Source organism: Medicago truncatula, chromosome 2 (assembly GCF_003473485.1).
Source record: "Medicago truncatula cultivar Jemalong A17 chromosome 2, MtrunA17r5.0-ANR, whole genome shotgun sequence".
Taxonomy (NCBI): domain Eukaryota; kingdom Viridiplantae; phylum Streptophyta; class Magnoliopsida; order Fabales; family Fabaceae; genus Medicago; species Medicago truncatula.
In genome coordinates, this window is record NC_053043.1 from 16,529,811 (window position 1) to 16,542,188 (window position 12,378).

The window sequence follows — 12,378 nt, forward strand, 5'->3', positions numbered from 1 at the left end:
TTTGTTTGCTAATAATAATACAACACTCTCCATTATTACTTTTTAAGTTTAATTTGTGTATTATTTTTTAAAAAAAAAAATATTAATTTGTGTATGTTTGATATGATTGCGGATATGTCATCGATGATCCACTGTGATAATCATTGTGAGTCATCATGATTGTTTTGGCATATTCATTGTCATATCGAATGACAATGAAATCATACCAAACACATGCTTACATTTAAGGGGAATAAGTCAGACCGTTCGTTGGGGGTTTATGGTCCGACCTATTAAAGTTTGATTCGACCTAACTCATTTATTAAATATGTTAGGCTTAAACTTTTTAGAAAGTCAACTAATTTAAATATGTCAGATTAATACTTATAAAAGAGTCTACCAGACCAACTCATATATGTGTAACTACGTATACTCCATTATATTAATCAATTTTTATTTCTTCAAATTTTTAATACCACAATTTATTTATTTATTTATTTGACATTTGGAATTTCCAATGAGTTGCAAAACTTTTGATAGTACGCTCCTTTTCAAATTTCAACCAGTACACATACTTTTTAGTACTACCCTCTTGATCTCTTATTATTGTCATGCTCTTCTCATTCTAAATTATAAAGTAGGGAAGCCTATTAGCAATAAAAAAATAAAAAAAATCAAGGCCATATGTAAAATGTATGCATATGTTTATTAGCCTCTGTATAAAATTGTATTGGATATACAGGCAAATATGCTTTTAAGGGGAAGAAATGGATGTTCATGTTCTACAAAATTTAATTGGTATATTAACCTTTTAAGAAATATATATTTACAACCTTTTTATAAATATGTCAAATATTCTATTTGAAATTATTAGTACAAACTAGACTTTTAGATAAGTTTATAGATCAAACCAGACTTTAAAAAGGTCAGATCAGACTTAAAATAAAGTGATTTATAAACTAATATGTCAGGCTTAGGCTTTAGTTTTTTAAACTAGATCTACCTATTTAAGCAAAGTTCGGCTCGTCCTTGACCTAATCTCATCCCTATTTACATTACCAAATCAACAAAAGTTGTATATATGATATGTTGTCACATCATTAAAAACGCATGACTTGTTATATATCATCAAATGATGTGATAACACCTCATAAAAGTGATGTGTTTAACATTTATATAATGACAATGTATATAAATTAGAGAAATGCTAACTTGCGCACGTAACCCACAAGTTAATGAGTCAAAAGTATAAATATTTTGTGTATAGTCAATGCATTTGAATTTAATTTTTTTACTTATGATTAATTGAAAGCGTAAAATTTAAGAGAACGTTTCTACTTTTGAGTTGTTTAACATGTGTCTTAGTACACAAGTTAGCACGACCCTATAAATTAAACTCTTACTTTTCTATATGTACAATTGAAAAGTGTATTTACGCGTGCAGACAATCAAATCATTTTATGATGTCACCTTTTTAGATTATCATTATCTTATTCGAGTCAATCTTTCCGTCATTAATTTTGCTTAGTGCTCCAAAATGAGACCGTAGATATTATTTAGATGTAATCGTAAATATCTATTATCATCTCGCAGTAATTTTGTTGTCGATTATGTTATGAGGCAAGTAAATAAGGTTACTTATTTTATAGTTAGAAAATCTTTATATCATCCTAGTCCTCGTGATGCACCCTCTTATTTAGGTTTCACTTGAGTGACATTGCATTTACTGATATTAATGCATTTTAGATGAGAAAGAATGGTGGATAAATAATTAAAATAAATTATTTACATGAGAGAAAATAATTGATTAAAAGAGTGACAAAAATAATATCACTGATTCCTTAAAAAAAAATTAACAATGCCATCAATATCAATAAAAATTATATCACTCAAGTGCAATTCCTCTTAAATTATCAATGAAATGACATTTTGTTGCCTTTGCTAATAAAAAGTATAGGAAAAAATAGGCAATATGCTCTCTTAGTCTCGTACTACATATCTTATCTCCTCAATACCTTTTGCCTATATGTATATTCTAGTAAAGTAGGTAGGACCATATAGATTTGCCACAATGATACAAAAACAAAAATAGGTTTAATGAATTCTTTAGCCTATGTAAGTGTCAAGAAAACTAATTCTTTAGCCTATCTACTATTTTATTTAGTTGGTAGGTATACATCTCTTGCACTCTTTTTTTAACTAAAAAGTATGCATTTCTTGCTAGTTAATTACGGTTTATTATCAAAATAAAAATTAACGCTAGTTAAGTCTATGAGACATAAGAAAAATTATTTTTGGTAATGTGGTGTACAAAGTTCTATGAAGGATCGACAACCCATAACCTTATGTAATGTGGTGTAAAAAGCTGTGATAAAGTTTAACTGTTTAAGCAAATCAGTTAAAAGATGTATTGAATAAATGTATTTCAAATAACCAATTACATTTGTTATTGGTCGGTCCATTTTAGATAATGTTATGGCTGCTATAGAAATTATTCACTACATGAAGTCCAAAGTTTAAGGCAAATTTGGTGATGAGGCTTTTAAATTTGATATTAGAAAAGCTTATGAAAGAATTGATGGGAAATATCTTAGAAGTGTAATGATGAAAATTGGGTTTTCACATTAGTGGATTATGTTTTTTTTTTTTTTTAGATTATGATTTGTGTTGTAATTGTGGATTATTCCTATGATAGTTTTTTTAATCCCCAAAACAAGATGTTACATAGTTTCGGGCTGTAATAAAAAAAAATGTAAAACACATTATAGACAACATTATGAAAATTTCAGCATTGAGTTTGTGCGGAGACAAGCAAATGTGGATCCTCAAAAGTTAGCAAAGACAACCTCCTGATAAATATACCAGACAACGTTAAACATATTTTGATTAATGAAATACAATAAATCCTTTTTCTCTCCAAAAAAATAAAAAAGAGTGATCAATTAATCATACACACTCAATCACACGACTCATTACTTACCCAAAAAAAAAAATCACACGACTCATATGGAGATAAAAAAGAGTGATCAAGTAGTCATACACACTCACTTACACAACTCATATGGAGAGGGGGGACGATGGAAACTTGCGAACTTCACTCTGATACACTAATCATCTATTAATTTCAGAAATAATGATATTTTAACATTGAAATACAAATATTGTATGTGACAATATGTTTATCGTTTATCTCTTTTTTTACATTTTATTTTCTACACCTACACAAATTTCTCAAATACGCATAAAAAAAAAAAAAAGACATCTTATTTAGTAAAAAACAAAAGATATCTTATTTGTCAACAATATAATATCAAACTATTACATCTCTAATTTTAGTGCTTGACATGTACATAAATTTTTTCTGTCAAAAATAAATTTACATGAATTTTTACACTGCTAAAATATATATAAAAAAAAAAAAAGCAAAAATCAACTTTTTTTCTTCATATTTATGAGTTTATGATAAAAAACAATTATTGTTTAATTAATCAATGATTAAATTTATATATATATATATATATATATATATATATATATATATATATAATCCACACTATCACTCTCTTATGAAATTTAAAAAAATTAAGTATAAAAATATAATTGTGTTATTTAAACATCAAAATACAAATTATGCATAACCATATGCATGTTTGTGTATTTATTTTGCGGGTTAAATATATTTTCTTATCCTTATAAATATTTCAAATTTTCGTTTTAATCTCTTTAAAAATTTCTTCTGACTTTTAATCCCTCAAAAGTTGTCCGCCCGTATTTTTGGACCCTACTTTAAAGTCATGTCATGTGTACTCTTCATATTTTTGAATAATTTTTTGTATGAATGTTTAGAATATTATAAAAGTCTCGCTAAAAAATATTTGAATTGTTTAACAAAAAATGAATTAAATATGAATTTTTAAGTTCCAAAAACATAAAAGTTAATATTTAATTCATCACTTGTTAAAAAAATATAAAATTTTGCAAAGAGAGAATTTATAATGTACTAATCATGACTGCGAAAAAAAAAATCAAAATTCCAATTGATACATATGAGTTGACTTAAAAATAGGGAGTAAAAGATACATATGATTGACTTAAAATCATGGACTAAAAGATACTACATAAGAGTTGGCTATCTCCATGAGCTTAGCTCATTTGGTAAGGGATAATGCACAATATGTGCAGGGGCCACTAGGCTACTTGACAAAAAAAAAAGAGTTGGCTTAAAAACAAGAAATAAAAGTGGTGATGAAAATCTTTTAAGGACAAAAAGTCAAAACAAAAATTATAGGGACTAAATTAAAAAGAAAAAATTACATGTTTAATCCCTTAACTTAATTTCAGGTAATAGTTTGGTCCTTCATCTTCTTTTTTTCATTTCAATATAATTTTGTCATTTTGGTCTATTTTCATATGAATTTTGAAGTTTCAAATCTAATATTCTTATACAAACATAGATGAACAGTGTATATAAGCCAGATGAATTTGAGTTAAAAACTGAGTTTAATCGACATCGATTAAAGTTATACATAGTTTGTCTTATTTGACTCAAACACAAAATACACAATAGTCATAAACTATTTTAACTTTTTTGTAAAAAAAAAGTTTAGAATGGTCATAAACTATATTTTTGTCGATGGTGCCCATAAAGTCATAGGCTATTTTATAATTTCTTTTACAAAAGCAATTGACTATTAATTGATTATTTGTTGAGAGAGAAAGAATGATAAACATGGGTTTGGAATTGGAACATCAGGGTCACCTTTTGATTTTGTCTATTGCTTTTTTTGAACAATCAAAAATATTTGACGTAATAGAGAAATTATAATTGTCAATTGAATAATAAAAAGTTTTCTCCTTATCACATGGAAACTCATTATAACTCTTAATTACACATTGTTCGGTAGTGTACCCAAAAAAATGAGACAATAAACACTATAATTAATTAATTTCATCTCGTTGGACTACTAGTAATGACACTTTCCACCCTATTAAAGTAGATTGCTGTATTGAGCTGTTTTTCCTTATTCTTCATGTGACTAACTAGTAGAGTTTATTATGGTTAGGTTAAAGACCTAGCACCGGAGAATATCATGCACCACATATTAAGTATTTTTACTAGGATTCGTAAACAAAAATATTTACTAGAAAATGTTTAGCGGATATATAATTATATATACACTTTATGAGAAAGAGATAAATAAAGAATAAAATAAGATGTTGAATGAGGATTCATAAATAAAGGGTTTACAAATTCATCTTCAACAAACGCAGTCGATTTTAATTTCTTTTCTTTAAACTTTCTCTTCCATTGGTAGGGTAGAGGGTTGAGTAACTTAACTAGTTTGTATTAAAAGTTAAGGGATTGGAGGTTTAGGATGATAAGAAGAAAAGACTAACATAACAATTAATCTATTAATATTTGTCATTCTTAAAAAAAATTAGTAATTTAAGCGTAGCAATTTGTGGAGGCTAGGTGCATTAAAAGATCTTCAATTACTTGTGTCTCAATTTGCTGCGTAGGTCTCTATTGTGATTCATGTGGTCATATCACCTCAAAGGAATTATATTTTGATGTTCTTAACACACTTGTTAGCATGACTCATATAATCACTATTGTGAATACATATAAAATCTTAACATTTTTACTTCATCTTGTTTGTAATTCTCCCACTTTTCTCTCATTTTCTTTTCATTTTCACATTCTTTTAAGTCTTAATTACGGTTTGGGTCCATCTTTTTGTCACCCACTAACAAAATTGGTCCCCCACCCCTCGTTTTTATATAGCTATGATTTCTCATTCAGATTTTTTTAACTTGAAAGTAGTGATCTATCAAATATAAATTGAAGTTTTTGGTTGTAATTTTATGGTTGTTCGTCATTCTACATTATCAAATCGTATGATACGTCATTTAAAATATGTTATTATCATTTTCTTTTAATTCAAAAATAGTATGAGAAAAGAACAAAATCGGATAATTTTAAAATTTAGGAACCTATTCGGAGACGTCGATGACGACAACAACAATTAAATATTATCTACTCAATCACATACTTAAACATAGAAGTGTTAGTCACAAAAATGGCAGTGGTGTTAGTCACAAAAATAACTTGTTCGTGATGCTTTGTGAAAAAGTTTTTCGCTATAACTAGCATTATTCTTAAGAAAAAACCTGTCACTAGATCTACTCAATCCATGGGCGGTTCTACCATATGGTGACCCTGGGCGGTCGCCCGGGCTCAATCGATAATTTTTGCACGTTAGACTCAACCCAAAAGCTCATTAACACATTTATAAAAAGAAAAATTTGGACAATCTGAAAATTGTCACACGCAAATAAGTCTTGGAATTTTATTTAGCACACTATTGACGGGTTCATGTCTCTTATTTTAACGGGTTAATTGTTCAAATTGACCCTGTAATATACTTTATGTTTGAAAAATAACCTAATTCGCCTCTAGGAAATCATGAAAATAACCTTTACCTAACGGGTTAATTGTTTTGTTTTTTGAGCTTTTGACACTTTAAAAATTCATAATTAATTTATCATTTGTCGAAAATTTATAATTTTTTTGTTAAACCCATATTTTAACGTTCTTAACTCGCCTCTAGGAAATCATGAAAAAATCCAATCTCTCGGTTGCTTTTTTGGACTTCGCGTATATTACAGGTTATAAATCATAAAAATCTCGAATTACATGGTCAGAATACATGTTATTTAATTACATGGTGAATTTTCAGACTTCACGTATATTACATGGTCAATTTCAATTAATAACCCTATTTTAAATTGTACTTTTGTTAACAAAATGATAAACCTCTTTTATTTCGATTTATTTAGAAAAAAAAAATCAATTTATGACTGTTTATATATTATATCACATGTGAATTTACGATTAATTTTTTGTCCGGACTCCATAAATTTTCTGACTCCGCCACTGACTCAATCACATACTTAAACATAGAAGTGCTTATAGATACACCACCACTGCTTTCTCGAGCTCAAGTCTTCATTCTCTACTTCTAGTTTGCACTCCAACTGCTACTAGATTAGTGTTCATTAGATCATGATTCAAGCTAAGTTTTTTTTTGTATTTATAAAATAAAAAATATCTTGATCCAATTGTCATCCATATATTAGCTGCATGAAGTTAGAATATATTATCCTAATTGCAATGAATATTTATTTTCGTTTTTATCAAACCATGATCATATATTTCACCTTTTTAGCGAAAACAATATCTTTGTAACTCCTTGGGCATTCTCCTTGTAAAGGGAAGTGAGAGACGTAGAGGGGTATGTTATAATTTTGGTGTGGACAATCGATGTAGTTTATCCTATCCTATAGTATAGAACTTTCTCACTGTTTTCTCCTAACGACAAGTTTGAGTAAGTTGCTCACCTCAAATGGAGCCTACAAAAATCAATGTATTCAACATAAAGAAAACCATGCACCATCAACACTTCAAAATTTTAGCGTGTTATGATAATCAACATGTTTTTTGTTTGTTTGTGTTTGATATTTTTGACTTCCTAACAATAGATATTGTTAACCTTCTACAAAAGTTTAAAGAATCATGCATAGCAATGTTGTGTCTTTAGATCTATGGACGTTATATTTAAGAGGATTGAATTTGTTATCCATAAATGATTAACGGTGCAACTTGTTGCATGTTTACCTTCAGTTATGTATAAATTATTGTCATTGATCACTTATTTTATAATATTATAAAAAATATATATATACTTTTTAAAAAACAAGGAATTGAGTCATCGTGAATTTATCTTAGTTGGTAAGGACAGTGCATAATATATACAAGATACGGGATTCGAAATCCGGCGGAAAAAAAAAAAACACGAAATTGGAATTAATAGATACTATTTTGATAAGAAAAATAGTTACACACAACTTCCATAAATTGCGTGACAATAAGTAAGAACTTTCATTTTCAATAAATCACTATCAAATGCATCTTAATCAGTGTGGATGATTCCACAATCTTACAAAATGTACAAAATTATTTTGATGGAAGTGTAGGGAACTGAGATAGCGATAGTATGCTGTGAATATGGGATCATAGAAACAGATATGATTTTGGTACAATTGAAATGAGCTTTGGATGCTTTGTTATATTATATGCTTGCACATGTAGGGCAGACCCACCAGCCCTGTCTTCATGCTGAATTATACACTATAACCTCACGTGTGTTGTCTTGTGAATTTTGCAGGGGAATAGAATGTTAATATTCTCACATTCAATTGAATGATATATAATATGGTCTAAGTACTTGCCTTAATTACAAGCAAAATTTGAATAAATTTGAATGATTTGAGTTACGTCTTACCCTAATTTTAATATGGTATTAGGGTTTGTATATCCAAAATCTATTAGGTTATTGGTTATTGATTCTTTCGCTATAAGGTTACACTCCTTATGTTAAATCCTAAATTTGATGATATGATTTGAAAATATAATTACAAGTGGTGAAAAATCCATACTTCAAAAACTGATTTTGTAACGTTACTTTAACCCAAATTCTAAAATAGAACACTATATCAAATTCCAATACTAAAATTTGAGCTCTTTTGATAAGAATTTAATTCATATCTATATCTCCGTTTAAAAATATTTTACAACACATCCAATCATATTTCATTGTATATTATATTTTATAGGGAAATGCTAACTGGTGCCTCAGACAGGTTAAAAATACCAAAAAAATGAAGTTATTATTAAAAAAATAAACTTTTTTTGACTTTTTATAGATTGATGACACAATTTCTAATGCAATAACAACTACATAACTTCCTTTTTTAATATCTTTAACTAGTGTCCACAGACACGGTTAACATTTCCCATAAAACAAAACAGAAAAAAAATTGTTTCACACAAAAAAACATATGTTGTCAAATAAAGTAGGGTTTAGTCACCAACAAAATTTGAACATACCAAAATGAGTTAGACTCTCACAACGTGATACTTCCTCTGGTCTCGAATATAAGAAAATATTCATTTTTCAAGTTCATTGAATAAATGATGTATTTGATTTATAATTTAGACCAAATACATCCTTTATTGAATGAACTTTTGAAAAGAATATTTTCTTATATTCGAGATCGAAGGAAGAATTTTAAATAACATCATAATAGGTCGTGACTAACGATACAAATATAGGTAACTAAATATTCAGCTTAGTTACAACTCAATATCACGGCTCATTGATTGAATACTTCAACCTTTCCTCAAATATCTAGTAAAAATGTAAAGTTGACACACAAAATTGATAACAATACGGTATTTTTTTTTTTTGTGGTGGTCAGAGTTTGAACCCTAAACTTTACATGTATTATACATTATTCATATTAACAATATGGTGTATTTATTTAAGTGTTTTTGTGTATTTTTGTAATTCAATTAAGTTGTATAAGATTAAAAATATATATATATATATATATATATATATATATATATATATATATATATATATATATATATATATATATATATATATGGAACTATATGCTGTATAAATTAAATTGTGATTAAATAACATAGCTCAATATCTATAAAAGTGATTGCCTTACATTTTGATTGGTCTGGTCAAGATTACCACAAGTGGTCAATATAACCTTTGTTTCCAATCCATTCAACATTCTTTTTCAAATTCAAGAGTATAAAAGGAATGATTGTGAGAGCAGTTATAAAGACTTCTGATGATTCTGATCATTCTTTAAAATTTGTTTTCCTATGAGAAAAGATATGACTTTCAGTTGATTTGGTACTTTCGGTTAAAAACCGTTAAATTTTGGTCAGGGAATTTGATATAACAAAGATATAAATAAAAGATTAGGCAGCACATATATAGCATATTGTGGGGATAAATAAAATATGTTATATATGTGCTACCTAATCTTTTATTTATAGGTTCCCTTCATTAAAAGTAATCATATTTGAGATGTGTTGAACACTAAATATAAATATTTCACTTAACGAAGATTTAAATTTTGATAGTATGTATTAGAGGGTAAAGAACATTCAAACAATATTAGTGTAGGTTTCTTAGGTACTCCAAGTCTATAAAAAATAGTTTAAATATTATTTTTCATACACCCAATCAACCAATCAAATATTTACTTATTTTAACCAATTTCCTTTATCTATTTATAATGTTTTTATACAATTTTAATTAGTTGGACACTCTTTTGAGTGTTATATATAGAGATGTTATGTTATGAAATTGAGTCTTTTTTTCAACTTAATCACCTGGGAAAATTATTGTTAGAAAGGAGAGTTAGTAACGGGATTATTTTTAACTTTTATAGTTTCTCAATGTCTTATGTCTCTCATGTGCTTAAGTTTTTTTTATCTTGCGAAGGTATAATATTTAGCTAACTTCTGAGCTATGTTTGTATTCGTACTATGATTTGAAAAAGTGTTTTTTTTCCATCTAGTTGTTTAAAATTTAAATACGAAATCTTATTATATTTTATCAAATAAAACAAAATACCTTAATCTTATGCACTCAAATCACGTGGATAAATATTTTCACCAAGGAAAGCTTTTGAGTTCTATCCATTTAGCTTACATGCTTAACATTAGTTTATTGGAGACCAATGTGTATCTATACTAATATAAACTAATGTTAAGAAGCAAATTGAATGGATATTTGGTTTGAACAAATTCTTTACTTAAGTGTTGATGATGGATAAATGGAAGAAATACTCTTCAAAGGGTGGCGCCTGAACGAAATTCTTGGTCGAGATGATGTCCAACGATGGAGTGTATTTGCAACACTTCAACGTTCTAGTCAATATAATGCTTGAAGTGGTTGTGATGTTTTTTTTTTAAAATAAGTTTGAGGTTTAGAATGAGGTTTTTTTTTTTTTTTTTTTTGCATACATTGATAGGTGGTGATGTGAGGTCTTTCCAACGTTTTACTCAGGAAAATTTCTAATATCTCAAACCCGACAATTTGTCTATTCATTTTCTTTTGTGTTAACCTTTCGGTTCTTAGAGAAAATGAACTATGATAATCTAGAATTCGATCGTGAAGTAAGTATAATTAGGTCAATAATTGTTCAATCCAAAAATCGAACTCGAATTCTCCCGAATGATTTCGACTATCCATTTTGTTTTGTACTCAAAACGATTGTAGATCATCTTTATTATTCAGGTTCAGCTCGATTATTTTCTTTCCATGATATTTGACAATGTACTAAAGTCCAAAAAGAAAGAGGTAGGGAAATAAAAGGTGGAAAAAATCTTTCAACTTTCTAGCCGCTTTAAATTATAATATTTTCTGTCTAACAAAGAAAACTATTACGAATGATTAAAATTCAAAGCCATTATTGAAACAACAACAAAAAAAAAAGGGATTCAAAGCATTATGATTAACAAAATAAATGCAAAATTGGAAACTACAAAGAGCAATCACTATTATTGATTGATACATTTTTTGACCTTTTATGACACTTTATAGTTTCCCATGTGTAATAGGACCCAATCTCTTGAATATGACATGCACTCACATTAATCTTCATCTTTATAATACAGACATAACGGTGGTTGTCAAATGTGACAAATGCACCATACCTTTTGGTGCTAGAAGGGTACATAATCACATTATGTAATCTCACGTATTGTCTTTTTTTACCATCTTCAAGGATCTTTTTGAGACATGATTTTGTTTACTATTGAATTTTGCTGAATTCTTCTAAGTTCTAATTTGACGGTGCAATTCACTTTAGTCCCTAATAGGCTACTACTTCGAATATTAGTACCTTTTGAATTTGGTCTGTGATTTGAGATTTGGGGGTGAATAAATCTACCAAACTGTTTTGTGGGCTCTGAATTTCATTATTCGAGTTGAAAGAATCTTTGTAAAGTAAAAATAGAAAGTTGAAGATTTCATTTTATCACTAGTTAGTTTGTTTCTATCATTTAACGTCACTCTCCCTCCACTAATTAGTTCAATATTCTTGTATGTTTGTCGTTGTTTTGGACTCACATTTCCGTCTCGCTGTTGTTTTCAACCATTTCGTTCTCATTGTGAGTTGAGTTACCTTGAATCTTCATTCTATACATATAGATGATATGGTTGTTTTGATTAATTTTAATAGATTATTATGATCATCCGCGGTTTCAAATTCAGATTGTAATTAAATGACCTAATAAGTTCATACTCTAATTAGTTGTAGTTATAAGTTCCTATTGTAATTTAGATCGTAATTAGAAGGACTCTAATATTGAAGAAATAAGTTACAAGAGACTTGATAATAAAAATGGATTAAATTCATTCTACTTATGGATTGATAATGGACATGATAAAATAACATAAATTGATAGCCCCTCGTTGAGAAGAGACATTATCAAATTAATTTTTTTTAGTAACAATAATA